Below are 16,929 nucleotides of genomic sequence, written 5' to 3' on the forward strand. Positions count from 1 at the left end.
ACTTTTCAGATCACTTAGTAGTGCTATCTGCAGGGTTAGCTCCAGGTAAATATTGCAATCCTTCAGCCATTTCCTGACCTGTGACCAAAAACAAGCTACAAATAGACAGTACCAAAATCTTTTCGCGGCAAAATCTGCAGAGCTGGGAAGATTGCATCCCCATATAAATACGATTCTATTGGTAGCAAGAATTTCGTATAATAATTTAAATTGAATCCGGCGTCATTTTGAGTATCAGTTCATAAACACTATGCCATGGAATCGGTACGTCAAAAATCTCTTCCCAACTATTTTGCAATCTATATGGGATGGCTGTCAATCCTTTGGTCCTTAAATGAAACTGATATACTTTTTTTATTCATCACAATTTTCTTTAACCAATTATGTTCTTTAATGCAGGGCTGACAGACAAGTTCCTTACATTTTCCCCCTTCCTCATCCATTTTTGCGGTAAAGCTGCAATTATTTGGTTGTAATTTCGGGTAGAGCAGACATTTCCATATGTTGTTGTTAGCTGCATGTGCGACAACTCCACCAGTCCTACCTATGATATAATTTATGAACATTATGCCTTTTTAAACCATTTTTTCAAAAAATAATGTTTTTTTATCAAGTAGTATATTTGAGTTTAACCACAATATTTGTTGCATTATTTGTTCTGTCGTTTCTGGAGGATTAAATTGAAATTGCAACCAACTTTCTATTGCTTGTTTTAAAAATAGTGATATTTGGGAGATGAGTTCCTTTTCAAATAACTGAAAGTGAGAGGTTGTAATCTGAATAAAGGCCATTCTTGAACATGGGGTGAGACAATCTTACTAATTTGCTTGAGAACCAGTTCGGATTTAAGTATAACTTTTGTATTACATTTACATTACATTTTAGTCATTTAGCAGACGCTCTTATCCAGAGCGACTTACAGTTAGTGAATACATAGTTTTTTGTACTGGCCCCCCGTGGGAATCGAACCCACAACCCTGGTGTTGCAAACGCCATGCTCTATCAACTGAGCTACATCCCTGCCGGCCATTCCCTCCCCTACCCTGGACGACGCTGGGCCAATTGTGCGCCGCCCATGAGTCTCCCGGTCACGGCCGGCTGCGACAGAGCCTGGATTTGAACCAGGATCTCTAGTGGCACAGTTAGCACTGCGATGCAGTGCCTTAGACCACTGTGCCACTCAGGAGTGTATGACTGAAGCTTTTAGTGATAGGTCTAATGCTTTAATATTTCATAATTTCTGTCCTAGGCGTAGGCAAGACCATAAGCAAATAGGTAAACTGGGATAATACTAAAGAGTTGGTCAGGTTGATTTTTCCACAAACTGACAGGTATTTACCTTTCCATGGTAGCAAGATCTTATCTATTTTTGCTAACTTTCTATTAACATTTATTGGAGTGAGATCATTTATTTCATTTGGGATATGTATTCCGAGTATATCCACATCACCATCAGACCATTTTATTGGTACACTACATGGTAATGTAAAAATTGTATTTTTTAGTGATCCAATACGTAATATAGTACATTTATCATAATTTGGTTGTAATCCAGAGAGGTTAGAAAATATATCTAGATCCTCTATGAGGCTGTGGAGGGATTCAAGTTGTGGATTTAAAAGAAAACATGAATCATCAGCGTACAATGACACCTTTGTTTTTAAGCCCTGGATTTCTAATCCCTAGAAATTATTATTGATCTGATTTTAATAGCTAACATTTCGATGGCCATAATAAATAGATATGCCAATAGTGGACAACCTTGTTTTACTCCTCTTGACAGTTTAAAACTTTCTGAGAAATAGCATTTTTTTAAACTATTTTACACCTAGGGTTACTATACATGATTTTAACCCATTTTATAAGAGATTCTCCTAAATGGAAAATCTCCAGGCATTTATATATAAACTCCAGTCGTACTTTATCAAATGCCTTTTAAAAGTCTGCTATGAATAGCAGGCCTTTTTTTTCTCCAGATTTTTCATAGTGTTCTATTGTTTCCAGTACTTGCCTTATATTATCTCCAATGTATTGTCCATGTAAAAAACCTGTCTGATTAGAATGAATAATGTCCGACAATACCTTTTTAATTCTATGCGCTATACATTTTGCTAGAATTTTTGCATCACAACACTGAAGTGTAAGGGGCCTCCAATTTTTTTTTAATGGACTGGATCTTTATATTTCTCACGTGTATCCTGTTTCAGTAATAATGAAATCTTCTTGAGTGTCTGATAATCTACCATTTACATGGGAGTGGTTAAAACATGCTAATAACGGTCCTCTGAGTATATCAAAAAAGGTTTGGTATACCTCGACTGGTATGCCATCCAACCCTGGAGTTTTCCCGGACTTAAAGTCTTTAATTGCATCCAGAAGTTCCTCCTCTGTAATTTCACCTTCACATGAGTCTTTCTGTATGGCTGTTAATTTTACATTATCAATAGAAAAAAATCCCTACAGTTAGCTTCAGTTAGAGGAGATGAAGGCGACTGAAACGAAAACATATGATTAAAGTACTTTGCTTCCTCCTTCAAAATATAATTTGGTGAATCATGGGTGACTTTGTCATTTGTAACCAGTTTCAGTAAATTATTTTTGGTAGCATTTCTATGTTGAAGATAAAAAAATAATTTGGTGCATTTTTCCCCATATTCCATCCAGTTTGCTTTATTATTATAATATATCCATTTATTTTTCCTCTAATTTATTCAGAGCCTCTATATTACAGTTTTTATTGCTATCTATCTGTTCTGTTAGACCTATTTCCTTTGTTAGTATGGACTATTTTGACCTAAATTGCTTTTGTTTTCGAGATGAGTACTGAATTGCATGGCCTCTAAACATGAATCAGGCACAGGTCTTTCTGTAAATGGGTAATTTTACATTATTATTATTAGGAAAGATATCCTTACAGTTAACATCATTCAATGGAAATGGAGGAGACTGAAAGGAAAACATTATTATTATTATTATTATATATATTTGTTTTGTCATTTAGCAGACGCTCTTATCCAGAGCGACTTACAGGAGCAATTAGGGTTAAGTGCCTTGCTTAAGGGCACATAGACATATTTTTCACCTAGTCGGCTCGGGGATTAGAACCAGCGACCAGCGACCTTTCGGTTACTGGCACAACGCTCTTACCCACTATGCTACCTGCTACCTGCCGCTTAAAATATTTTGTTTCCTCTTTCAAAATATAATTTGGTGAATCATGGATGACTCCATCATTTGTAAATTCTTTTTGGTAGCACTTGTTCTCAATCTGGCTTACCTGGTTAAATAAAGGTGAAATAAAAATAAAAATAAAATGTTGAAGATTCAAGATGTTTTGTTGTTGTGATTGTTAGTTCTCAAAGATGATCTTATAAAAAAAAAAATAGCTCCATTATTGTTTCTACCTACTTTATATCTGGTTTTAGTCATTTATGTTTACACTGAAAACATTTTACCATTCCTAAAATGATTAAAAATAAAATATATAAGATAAAAACAGATAAATGAAACTAAATTACAGTACTATGACTAAATGTATAAGAACCAATAAAGCATTTGTAATTCTCAAATCAAAAGGCACCATACCTGAATAGAGAGTTAAACAGATAAAGTACAACAGGTTCTGTCTTTTGACTGCATTCACACCTGTTGGATAGCAAGGCAATAACCCTCAGAGCCTGACCAGTGAGAATACAAGTAATACTCGTTCTACCAAGGAATCAAAACGGCAAAGGTAAAAGTTAACATGCAAAGCTACATGGCTAGGGGATGGCTAGTGGATGCTAAAACATTGTTTGCTAGCTACAGCTATCAGTTCATGCTCATAAATCACTATTAAATAAAAATAGTGCACAAGATAATATTATAATCTGAACAAAATTGCAACTCAAAACATGAATAAAGTTTGGCTATTTTTAGTGGTCATGTTGCAATATTTAAATACTTTTTGTTATACATTAGCATAACAGCATGCATAGCTTACCTTCTCCCAACTGGGTAAAAGGAAAGTGGATGTGAAATGGAAGATGAGCCTGGTTCTGGCGGGACAAAATGGACCGAACATTTAAAGGCAAAATTGATGTCATATTCTACCTGCTCCCAACACAATGATGAAAGAAAAGTATTTGGATTGATTTTCAAAACAACACAACAACATGGTTATGGTAAACCATATTGAAGCAGTACAAGGTAGAACATTCATTCAGGAATTAAATAACCCCTTAACTTTCTGCCTGTCCCAGTGCGCTTCAAGATTACTCTGCAGTCAAAATAAGTGACAAACCTCTGGTAATTTTAACTGCATTTTAAAGCAATTTTCTAAAATGAACAGTGATGGTGGTTTGGTGCCAAAATATATGGTTCTGTCCATCCACAGTGATAACTCTGGGAAACATGAAACGGACAGGCTAATGTTAACTTAGTGACTGCCCAATAAGGCACTTTTTCCACAGAGCGCAAATCAATATTTTTTTTTAGAAAGGATAGATACTCTATATTACATTAAACCCTTGTCAAATACCATGGAAGTTTAGCACATCCATTCTCTTTCAGCTGAACGTTCTGGAACCGAAGGATACACAAAGGGCAGGCTATAGCTAAAGAAAGGGTTCTGGAAAATGCATAGGTAATTAGTCATACAGCACACTAGAGGAGCAGTTATTTCCAATGAGATGATGGAAGTATTTCCAATTAAGAACATTCCCACTAGCATTATGTGGTCAATACCTTCAAATTAGGTACATATCTTGTCGTTCTCTATTTGACAGTAAAGTCAGTCATGCTTGATCATTCTCAAATGGCTGTGTGGGCAGCAAATGTAATGTTGATTAGAGTCTGTGTCCATCACTGAGGGAATGTCACAACTAGGCAGCATAGGGTCAGGTTCCAGTCCCATAGGGTCAGGTTCCAGTCCCATAGGGTCAGGTTCCAGTCCCATAGGGTCAGGTTCCAGTCCCATAGGGTCAGGTTCCAGTCCCATAGGGTCAGGTTCCAGTCGCATGACAGTGTTCGACATACTGTATACTGAAAATTGGATGGCATGTCCTTTTTCTGAAAAACAATATATTTTGGCACTTATTACCAATTAACTGTAGCAGGTTTTCCAAGAGCAGCATGGTGTGAACATACACTTGCATGTCTTTAAAAAAATAATGTAAATACCTCAGTAAATCTTATTTTTATTAAAAACGATATTTCTTCATACTACCCTGCTCCCTACCCTTCATCTCAAGCTAGGCTGTGTTGAACATGCTCGATTTGTGGATGGGAGAGCAGATGCTGCTGGAAATGGTGTCCAAGGGCCAGTAAAGGGGCTCTCCTTCTGGCCTATGATAATAAGTTACCTCTGTTTCATATTCTAAGTAATGTAGTTATTTAAAGTAACGAACGTGTATTTGAATTAATAATATTGTGAGCATAGATGGACATTTGCTGGCACATAAAGGCCAAAGTTTAGACATGCTTCAGAGAGGTTAAGTAGATCTTCTCAATCTGTGTCCTCAAAGAATGCTCTAATGGCCGCCCCACAATAACAATAGTAACTCTGTCACAGACAGTCCACTCTTTAATGGCACACTCCTCGGCCTCCAGAAGGATTGATGCATCACCATAGCAACGCTGACCCTTAATGTCTCTTTGCAACCTGAGCCCAGTGCCAGATTTACGGGTGTTTTCAGCTTGTTACAGCAGATTTATCCTCACAATAAAAAATAACAACATTCTGCAGAAGCCATTAGTGGAGTTAGAAAGAAAGTCTGGTCTGGAGAGTGCAAGCCTGGCTTGCAGTTTTCACATTGAAAACTAAAAATTATAGAGGACATAGGAAAATGTTCCGGTTGTTTTGGTAATGTATCACAACACTCATGTATTTTATTGTTTTATTCTAGCAGGGCTTTTTGTGAGAGGAAAGTGACCAGGGGATAGTACAGACTGCTTCATGTCAAGGTAAGCACAATGACATGTAACTATAAAATCAAGCACATTACTTAATTTAACACCCTTTATTTGTTCTGGAATGAGTTCAAAGTGTAATACACCAGTTCTTATTTCAATAACTCGCTAATTTTAGTTTGCTGAATCATATTCGACTCTCTACAGATATGCTGAGGCTTAGATTTTCAAAACCAACAAAAAAACAGAGGAACACATGCTGCTACTCCTCCACGTTGCTACTTCTCCTCCTTCCTAACTTCTCTAGATATCTCCATGTAGTTGGTGGGAATCTTCTCTGGCCAAAGTAGGGTGTCGTCAGCACTCGGATTAAGACGGATGACACAGGGCTAGCGCACAGGAAAGGTGGCGACAAGGAACTGGAAGGGGAGACTGGAGACTGCGGGGAGACTGGGCCGCCTCTGGTATTTTAAGCAGGACGTCTTCATTCCCTCCTCCTTCCATTCACCACGGTTAGGAGGTTACATGACCCGCGGGGCTGACAGGCCGGCCTGCCCTTCTCCAGGGTAGGCCTGCAGTGCATCCCTAAGCAGGCTTGACCGACCAATAGTCACACACACCCCGGTCAAGCCCTGGGCAGGGGGATTTGAGGGGTGACAGCATCATCAATTTCCATGATTCATGATCAGCCCAAATGACTGGGCAGCTGAAAGGGGAGAGGAGAGTGAGGCGAGGCAGGGAAATGCAGACAACAGAGGTAGGTTGGCGGCTAGACAAACTGAAGAAGACACGGCTGCTTAGTTTCTCGCCCCAGTTTCTCATGCCTTCTAGAAATTCAGGAACTTGATTTATAATTGTTGGTACTGTTTTCTTGTAGGGACAGTGCCTTCAGAAAGGATTCAGACCCCTTGACTTATTAAACATGTTGTGTTACAGCCTGAATTCAAAATGGATTAAATTGATTTTTTTCTCACCCATCTACACACAATACCACATAATGACAAAGTGAAAACATGTTTTAGAAATGTTGGCAAATGTATTGAAAATGTAATCCAGAAATGTCTCATTTACACAAGTATTCACACCCCTGAGTCACCTTTGGCAGTGATTACAGCTGTGAGTCTTTCTGGGTAAGTCTCTAAGAGCTTTCCACACCTGGATTGTGCAACATTTGCCCAAAATTCTTCAAGCTCTGTCAAATTGGTTGTTCATCGTTGCTAGACAACCATTTTCAGGTCTTGCCATAGATATTCAATTAGATTTCAGTCAAAACTGTAACTCGGCCACTCAGGAACATTCACTGTCTTCTTGGTAAGCAACTCCAGTGTAGATTTGGCCTTGTGTTTTAGGTTAATGTCCTGCTGAAAGGTGAATTCATCTCTCAGCGCCTGTGCTTCGATCTATTCCGTTTCTTTTTTATCCTGAAACTCCCCAGTCCTTAATGATTACAAGCATACTCATAACATGATGCAGCCACCACTATGCTTGGAAATATGGAGAGTTGTTCTCAGTAATGTGTTCTGTTGTATTTTACCCAAACATAACACTTTGTACTCAGGACAAAAAGTTAATTGCTTTACCAAACAGGATGCATGTTTTGGAATACTCTGTCAATTAGGTTAGTATTGTGGAGTAACTACAATGTTGATCCAGCCTCAGGTTTCTCCTATCACAGCCATTAAACTCTAACTGTTTTAAAGTCACCATTGGCCTCATGGTGAAATCCCTGAGTGGTTTGCTTCCCCTCTGCCAACTGAGTTAAGAAGGATGCCTATATCTTTGCAGTGACTGGGTGTATTGATTCACCATCCAAAGTGTAATTAATACCTTTACAATGCTAAAAGGGATATTCAATGTATGTTTTTTGTTTTTTTTACTCATCTACCCATAGGTGCCCTTCTTTGTGAGGCATTGGAAAACCTCCCTTGTCTTTGTGGTTGAAGCTGTGTTTGAAATTCACTGCTCGACTAAGGGACCTTACAGATACACCAAGTGACCAAAAGTATGTGGACACCTGCTCGTCGAACATCTCATTCCAAAATCATGGGCATTAATATGGAGTTGGTCCCCCCTTTGCTGCTATAACAACCTCCACTCCTCTGGGAAGGCTTTCCACTAGATGTTCAAACATTACTGTGAGGACTTGCTTCCATTCAGCCACAAGAGCAATAGTGAGGTCGGGCACTGATGTTGGGCGATTAGGCCTGGCTCGCAGTCAGTGTTCCAATTCATCCCAAAGGTGTTCAATGGGGTTGAGGTCAGGGCTCTGTGCAGGCCAGTCACGTTCTTCCACACCGATCTCAACAAACCATTTCTGTATGGACCTCGCTTTGTGCACGGGGGCATTGTCATGCTGAAACAGGAAAGGGCCTTCCTCAAACTGTTGCCACAAAGTTGGAAGCACAGAATCATCTAGAATGTCATTGTATGCTGTAGGGTTAAGATTTCCCTTCACTGGAACCAAGGGGCCTAGCCCGAATCATGAAAAACAGGCCCAGACCATTATTCCTCCTCCACCAAACTTTACAGTTGGCACTATACATTCGGGGGGAATGTGTTTCCACTGCTCCAGAGTCCAATGGCGGCGAGCTTTACACCACTCCAGCCTAGCTTGGCGTTGCGCATGGTGATCTTAGGCTGGTGTGTGGCTGCTCGGCCATGGAAACACATTTCATGAAGCTCCCGACTAACAGGTCTTGTGCTGACATTGCTTCCAGAGGCAGTTTGGAACTCGGTAGTGAGTGTTGCAACCGAGGACAGACAATTTTGACTCATTACGCGCTTCAGCACTTGGCGGTCCCATTCTGTGAGCTTGTGTGGCCTACCACTTCGCGGCTGAGCCGTTGTTGCTCCTAGACGTTTCCACTTCACAATAACAGCACTTACAGTTGACCAGAGCAGCTATAGTAGGACAGAAATTTGATGAACTGACTTGTTGGAAAGGTGGCATCCTATGACGGTGCCACGTTGAAAGTCACTGAGCTCTTCAGTAAAGCAATTCTACTGCCAATGTTTGTCTATGGAAATTGCATGGTTGTGTGCTCGATTTTATACACCTGTCAGTAACGGGTGTGGCTGAAATAGACGAATCCACTAATTTGAAGGGCTGTCCACATACATTTGTAAATATATACAGTGAGTGAAAAAAGTATTTGATCCCCTGCTGATTTTGTACGTTTGCCCACTGACAAAAACATGATCAGACTATAATTTTAATGGTAGGTTTATTTGAACAGTGAGAGACAGAATATCAACAAAAAAATCCAGAAAAGCGCATGTCAAAAATGTTATAAATTGATTTGCATTTTAATGAGGGAAATGAGTATTTGATCCTTAAAGGGAGTGCTCCTAATCTCAGCTTGTTACCTGTATAAAATACACCTGTCCTCAGAAGCAATCAATCAATCAGATTCCAAACTCTCCACCAAAGAGCTCTCCAAGGATGTCAGGGACAAGATTGTAGACCTACACAAGGCTGGAATAGGCTACAAGACCATCGCCAAGCAGCTTGGTGAGAAGGTGACAACAGTTGGTGTGATTATTCGCAAATGGAAGAAACACAAAAGAACTGTCAACCTTGAATGAGTAGGTGTGTCCAAACTTTTGACTGGTAGTGTATGTTTTTGCACCCCCACTTTTTTTTACCAGAAAAGTATCATGATCCAGTGGGTAATTTTTCATTTTCAATGATAACTAATGTTTTGCGCTAGAAGGACTGAAATCCTGCAGTGCCCGCAAGGTCCCCCTGCTTAAGAAAGCACATATGCATGCCCGTCTGAAGTTTGCCAATGAACATCTGAATGATTCAGAGGAGAACTGGGTGAAAGTGTTGTGGTCAGATGAGACCAAAATGGAGCTCTTTGGCATCAACTCAACTCGCCGTGTTTGGAGGAGGAGGAATGCTGCCTATGACCCCAAGAACATCATCCCCACCGTCAAACATAGAGGTGGAAAAATTATGCTTTGGGGGGGGGGGGTTTCTGCTAAGGGGAGAGGACAACTTCACCGCATCAAAGGGACGATGGACAGGGCCATGTACCGTCAAATCTTGGGTGAGAACCTCCTTCCCTCAGCCAGGGCATTGAAAATGGGTCGTGGATGGGTATTCCAGCATGAACATGACCCAAAACACACGGCCAAGGCAACAAAGGAGTGGCTCAAGAAGAAGCACATTAAGGTCCTGGAGTGGCCTAGCCAGTCTCCAGACCTTAATCCCATAGAAAATATGTGGAGGGAGCTGAAGGTTCGAGTTGCCAAACGTCAGCCTCGAAACCTTAATGACTTGGAGAAGATCTGCAAAGAGGAGTGGGACAAAATCCCTCCTGAGATGTGTGCAAACCTGGTGGCCAACTACAAGAAACGTCTGACCTCTGTGACTGCCAACAAGGGTTTTGCCACCAAGTACTAAGTCATGTTTTGCAGAGGGGTCAAATACTTATTTTCCTCATTAAAATGCAAATCAATTGATAACATATTTTTGACAGGCGTTTTTCTGGATTTTTTTGTTGTTATTCTGTAGTCTCACTGTTCAAATAAACCTACCATTTAAAATTATAGACTGATAATTTCTGTGTCAGTGGGCAAACGTACAAAATCAGCAGGGGATCAAATACTTTTTTTCCCTCACTGTATGTATGTATGTATGTATATATGTGTGTATATATATATATATATATATATATATATATATATATATATATATATAGTGTAATTGTATAGTGTAATTGTATGTGTTGGGTACAGAGATGAGGTAGTCATTCAAAAAAAAATGTTAAACACTTTATTTGCACACAAAGTGAGTCAATACAAGTTATGTGAATTGTCAAGCACATTTTTACTCCTTAACTTAGGGGTTGAACACTTATTGACTCAAGACATTTCAGCTTTTTATTTGTAATTAATTTAATTAATCCAATTTTACATTATGGAGTATTGTGTGTAGGCCAGTGACAAAACATCTAAATTTAATCCATTTAAAATTAAAGCAGTAACACAACAAAATGTGGTAAAAATCTATAGGTGTGAATACTTTTTGAAGGCACTGTATTTAAACATAATGCCAATGGTCAATGTAATTAACAAACCATTTTAAACAACTTTCAGACTCCTAACATGTTCTATAAGGATCATTGTATGAAAACCACACATGGTTGGTTGTGGTATTTGGATCAAACTGGGTTGCATATCCTAAATGGAGTGACCATAGGTTAGTAGCCCAGCCATTTAAGTGATTTACCACCTGAGCAAAGTTGGTCGCAGACTTCTATTAAAATAGTCGTTGTCTTCATACTGTTGTGATGAGCTGTTCTTGAAATGCAACCATGTCACATTCTTTGAGAACAGTTACAAATTAAATTTTTCATATAATCAAATTATTGGGCTAGTTAGTTCTATTATTGGGGTAGGTAGTTCCATATGTTTTGTTTCTGACATAGCAATTTGTGTGTTGGGAAAAGGCTGGTTCAAACAGTTATCCCATGGCTGTTACAGGTTTACCCTTTGACCAATATTACAGTACAATAAATCCTGTGATATGCTGGGAGCAGGTGGGCTGCATAATGGACATTGTGTGTGGCTCATACTATGAGTGTGTCTGTCTGTATAAGAGAGGAACAGGTGCGTGTAAACCAGGCCACAGTGGTAGTTGCTCCTACTCTGAGTAAGGTAACTAATGCTGTATCTACATGGCCCCGTTGCTTACAGCTTGTTCCCATGGCAATTTCCCCTCTTCACTGCAACAGGCTACATTTCACCATTTTAAATCTCTGAAATAGTTAACAGGCTTTTAAAGCTTGCGAGCAGTTGAGGAGGATGAAAAGTGTGCCAAAAAATGCTAACTGGGATCTTGAAAAAGTGAAAAACAGTCAGGCCTTGGCTTTCAATCAAGTCAGGCCAGGTATCTATTTCACGTGTGGTAAAGCTGGACATCTGAGTAGAGGACATAGTTGCCGTGAACCATGTTATACTTGTAAAACTCAGAGTTTATAGTCTTTGCCTTGGGAAAATGTTCAGATTCATGTCAAGGAGCAGAACTCCTGGAAGAAGGGAATAAAGTTGTAGGCTCTGATAAATCGATCAAATGTGGAGGTGGACAATGGTTGACATTTCAGTTGACATTTCTCCTCTATAATAATAACAATTGTGTATTACTTTTTTTATGATGAGCTTTTAATGTTTTCATACATGGACTAGTTATGAGAACGATTATATGTATTTTCTATAAATGAAACCAAAGAGGTTTCATTGTACTTACATTGTTTGAATGCTAAATCATCCATATTGGACACTGTCTTTCGAAAACATGCTTGAAGATGTACAATTAGCCTTAATTACATGGGGCCAGTGTAGCGCCACAATCAGTTATGTCGGGTGTAATGTAATAAACCAAAATTGAAAATAAATAGTAGCACTTTGCATTCATTTGCGTCCAACCGTGACAGTTGTTTGACCACTAAGATGACCCTGTCGCTACGCAATAATGTTACAGACTGATGTGGGACCCTGTCGCTACACTATGATGTCACAGACTGATGTGGGACCCTGTCGCTACACTATAATGTTACAGACTGATGTGGGACCCTGTCGCTACGCAATAATGTTACAGACTGATGTGGGACCCTGTCACTACACTATGATGTCACAGACTGATGTGGGACCCTGTCGCTACGCTATAATGTCAGAGACTGATGTGGGACCCTGTCGCTACGCCATAATGTCACAGACTGATGTGGGACCCTGTCGCTACGCTATAATGTCAGAGACTGATGTGGGACCCTGTCGCTACACTATAATGTTACAGACTGATGTGGGACCCTGTCGTTACGCTATAATGTCACAGACTGATGTGGGACCCTGTCACTACACTATGATGTCACAGACTGATGTGGGACCCTGTCGCTACGCTATAATGTCAGAGACTGATGTGGGACCCTGTCGCTACGCTATAATGTCACAGACTGATGTGGGACCCTGTCGCTACGCTATAATGTCAGAGACTGATGTGGGACCCTGTCGCTACGCTATAATGTTACAGACTGATGTGGGACCCTGTCGCTACGCTATAATGTCACAGACTGATGTGGGACCCTGTCACTACGCTATAATGTCACAGACTGATGTGGGACCCTGTCGCTACGCTATAATGTCACAGATTGATGTGGGACCCTGTCGCTACGCTATAATGTCACAGACTCGTAAACACTGCTCTTCAGGAAATTGAATCGAAGTGTCGCTCCCTCTCTTTCTCACTGGCCTCTCAACAGGCTCAGCACCACAATCCCCAGAATGCCCCACAACAACAAATGTATGGTCGGACACAAAGCGAGAAACAATCCAAGATAATCCGTTTTCACTGAAGTAATCCTGTAGTATTATATACCTCTAGCTAGGTTTCCATCCAATTGGCGACAGATTTTCATGTGAATATTCTAAAATCTACATAAAAACAATATGCACATTTTCCCACCAGAGATGTTTCCATCAAATTGACTTGCTTCAGATAAAGGCTGTGCGTGATGACATAGTGCACATAGAAATACCTTTTGCGGTTAAATTCCCATAATGCTGGCCAGAAACATGTCACTGAAAGGCCAGCCGGTAGCAAAGTGGCCATCCCAGCCATACAATGACCCCTGCGTAGCCTGGGCTGCGTCGAGTTTCTGCCTGGTCCCTTAGAAAACATTTCAACCACTTGAGTGATTGGCCATATGGGCTTCAGGCAGGCAGTGCCATCCAGGAACCCCTGCCGTGCCAGGCGTGAGGCGGGTGAGGTGTGGGAGGGTGAAACATGGCACACCCACCACCATATCACCTCCCAAATAGCCCCCTACGAGGTAAGTAGCCCCCCCCATACCCGCTTGGGCCGACCCCCTCCAGCAGTTTCCCCACTGGTCTGTTCCTTGTTAGTTTCCTGTTTCCTACATTTTATGGGTTTAACAGTTTTCTCAGCGGGAGAGGACTGTTTTGACATGGCTGGGTGGTATTGCCTATTGATTTGTTTTGCCGTAGCGCAAGCAGGATGCCTTGCCATTCCACTAAGCAGGATGCCTTATCATTCCACTAAGCAGGATGCCTTATCATTCCACTAAGCAGGATGCCTTATCATTCCACTAAGCAGGATGCCTTGCCATTCCACTAAGCAGGATGCCTTGCCATTCCACTAAGCAGGATGCCTTGCCATTCCACTAAGTAGGATGCCTTGCCATTCCACTAAGCAGGATACCTTGCCATTCCACTAAGTAGGATGCCTTGCCATTACACTAGCAATGCAGTATCACACGTCAAGGTATTCCTTCTTCACATACTGTACTTTCAGAGGATACAAAATCAAGCCTGTCTAACCCCCATTTATGACCTGTTAATAGTTTTGAATGAGCTGGAGGATTGCACTGTGAACTATGTGAATGTGACACTCATCTGATGTGCAATAAATGACCAAGTCAATCAGGACAGCCTGTTCTATTTCCTGTCATGGTTTTTTCCTCCAAGGTATTGTTTGTGTGACTTGACTAGGTGACCCTGTTGAACATGCCACAACACGTTTCAAACCACTGGGCAAAAACTGGTTGAATCAACGTTGTTTCCATGTCATGACAACCCAAAAAATCTATATGATGATGTTGAATCAAAAACTGATTTGAATTTGAAAAAATTCATCAACATAAGGGAATTTCATCTTCGTTTCACCCAACTTGAAAATTGAATTCACGTTAGTTGACAAACCAACCAAATGTAAATCAAAACTAGATGTTGAACTGACGTGTGTGCTCAGTAGGAAGTACAAATCAGAGACGTATGCAAGAGTCCAGGCATGTGACATCACACGTGTGCACTTTATGCAAGTATATACATACACAAACACATGCGCACACATGTACGCGCATCATGTAATTTACAAGTTTGCAATGCAACTGGTGAATTTCCCAGGCAGTTCCTGTGCCAGATAACACCTCTGAATAAAAGCAGATATATAACATACTGTTCAGGGAGGGAGGGCAGAAGAACATAACATAGCAGGAACTTACTGTACACATTGCTATGGCATTGTTTGAATCTCATAATGTCAGAACTGTGAGTGTTCACCAACTTGAGGATGATACACACACACACAAACATATGGCACCACTTCCTTAGCAGAGCAAACTGAAGAAGCATATTTAGAAGAGCTGGAAAAGACACGTTGTATCTGACAGGTGAAGTAGAAGACAGAAAGACAGATACATACTGCTATAATATCTGAGATGGGATGAGGATGGTACAGCCATTCAGCCGGCAGCAGTCTCAAGGAGGAGGCAGGACATGACTGCCATCCTCAGTATATGGAGTGTTCATAGCATAAGCATCATTCTTCAGGAGCTGTAGCTACAGTACCCACAATGCACTGTATAACGTACACAGTTTTTTTTCTCTTGTTTTTTTTTAGGGGGTAGATCAGCTTTAATATTGCAGATAGATTGTAACTTCCATCAATGTAATTGTCTGCATCACTTCCAATCCCTCATATGTTTTTTTTCTCTCAAATATATATTATATAAAATTGTATTTGTCACATACACGTGTTTAGCAGATGTTATAGCGGGTGTAGCTATAGCGGGTGTAGCTATTACTGCTCCGACAGTGCAGTAATATCTAACAATTTCATATATATACATATACATACATACAAATACATATACACATACATACATATACATATCCTTTAAAAAATATATTTCGCTTTATTACTTTCCAACCCCACCACCCCTTCCCTAACTGGAGTATACTAGTGAACAACAATGCTTAGGCCTCTACTTCCAGTTTATACATACTATATACATTTTATGGACACAATCAATTTTACAATAATTATATTTAGTTTGTTTTTACTCCTGAACTTCCTCTACCCTCAACCTCTCCGATCATTTTCATGATGTCCATCCGGTTTGCTTCTACAGTGGGGGAAAAAAGTATTTAGTCAGCCACCAATTGTGCAAGTTCTCCCACTTAAAAAGATGAGAGAGGCCTGTAATTTTCATCATAGGTACACGTCAACTATGACAGACAAAATGAGGGAAAAAAAATCCAGAAAATCACATTGTAAGATTTTTAATGATTTTATTTGCAAATTATGGTGGAAAATAAGTATTTGGTCAATAACAAAAGTTTCTCAATACTTTGTTATATACCCTTTGTTGGCAATGACACAGGTCAAACGTTTTCTGTAAGTCTTCACAAGGTTTTCACACACTGTTGCTGGTATTTTGGCCCATTCCTTCATGCAGATCTCCTCTAGAGCAGTGATGTTTTGGGGCTGTCGCTGGGCAACACAGACTTTCAACTCCCTCCAAAGATTTTCTATGGGGCTGAGATCTGGAGACTGGCTAGGCCACTCCAGGACCTTGAAATGCTTCTTACGAAGCCACTCCTTCGTTGCCCGGGCGGCGTGTTTGGGATCATTGTCATGCTGAAAGACCCAGCCACGTTTCATCTTCAATGCCCTTGCTGATGGAAGGAGGTTTTCACTCAAAATCTCACGATACATGGCCCCATTCATTCTTTCCTTTACACGGATCAGTCGTCCTGGTCCCTTTGCAGAAAAACAGCCCCAAAGCATGATGTTTCCACCCCCATGCTTCACAGTAGGTATGGTGTTCTTTGGATGCAACTCAGCATTCTTTGTCCTCCAAACACGACGAGTTGAGTTTTTACCAAAAAGTTCTATTTTGGTTTCATCTGACCATATGACATTCTCCCAATCCTCTTCTGGATCATCCAAATGCACTCTAGCAAACTTCAGACGGGCCTGGACATGTACTGGCTTAAGCAGGGGGACACGTCTGGCACTGCAGGATTTGAGTCCCTGGCGGCGTAGTGTGTTACTGATGGTAGGCTTTGTTACTTTGGTCCCAGCTCTCTGCAGGTCATTCACTAGGTCCCCCCGTGTGGTTCTGGGATTTTTGCTCACCGTTCTTGTGATCATTTTGACCCCACGCGGTGAGATCTTGCGTGGAGCCCCAGATCGAGGGAGATTATCAGTGGTGTTGTATGTCTTCCATTTCCTAA

This window comes from Coregonus lavaretus, assembly GCF_964263955.1.
Source record: "Coregonus lavaretus genome assembly, chromosome: 32".
Lineage (NCBI taxonomy): Eukaryota > Metazoa > Chordata > Actinopteri > Salmoniformes > Salmonidae > Coregonus > Coregonus lavaretus.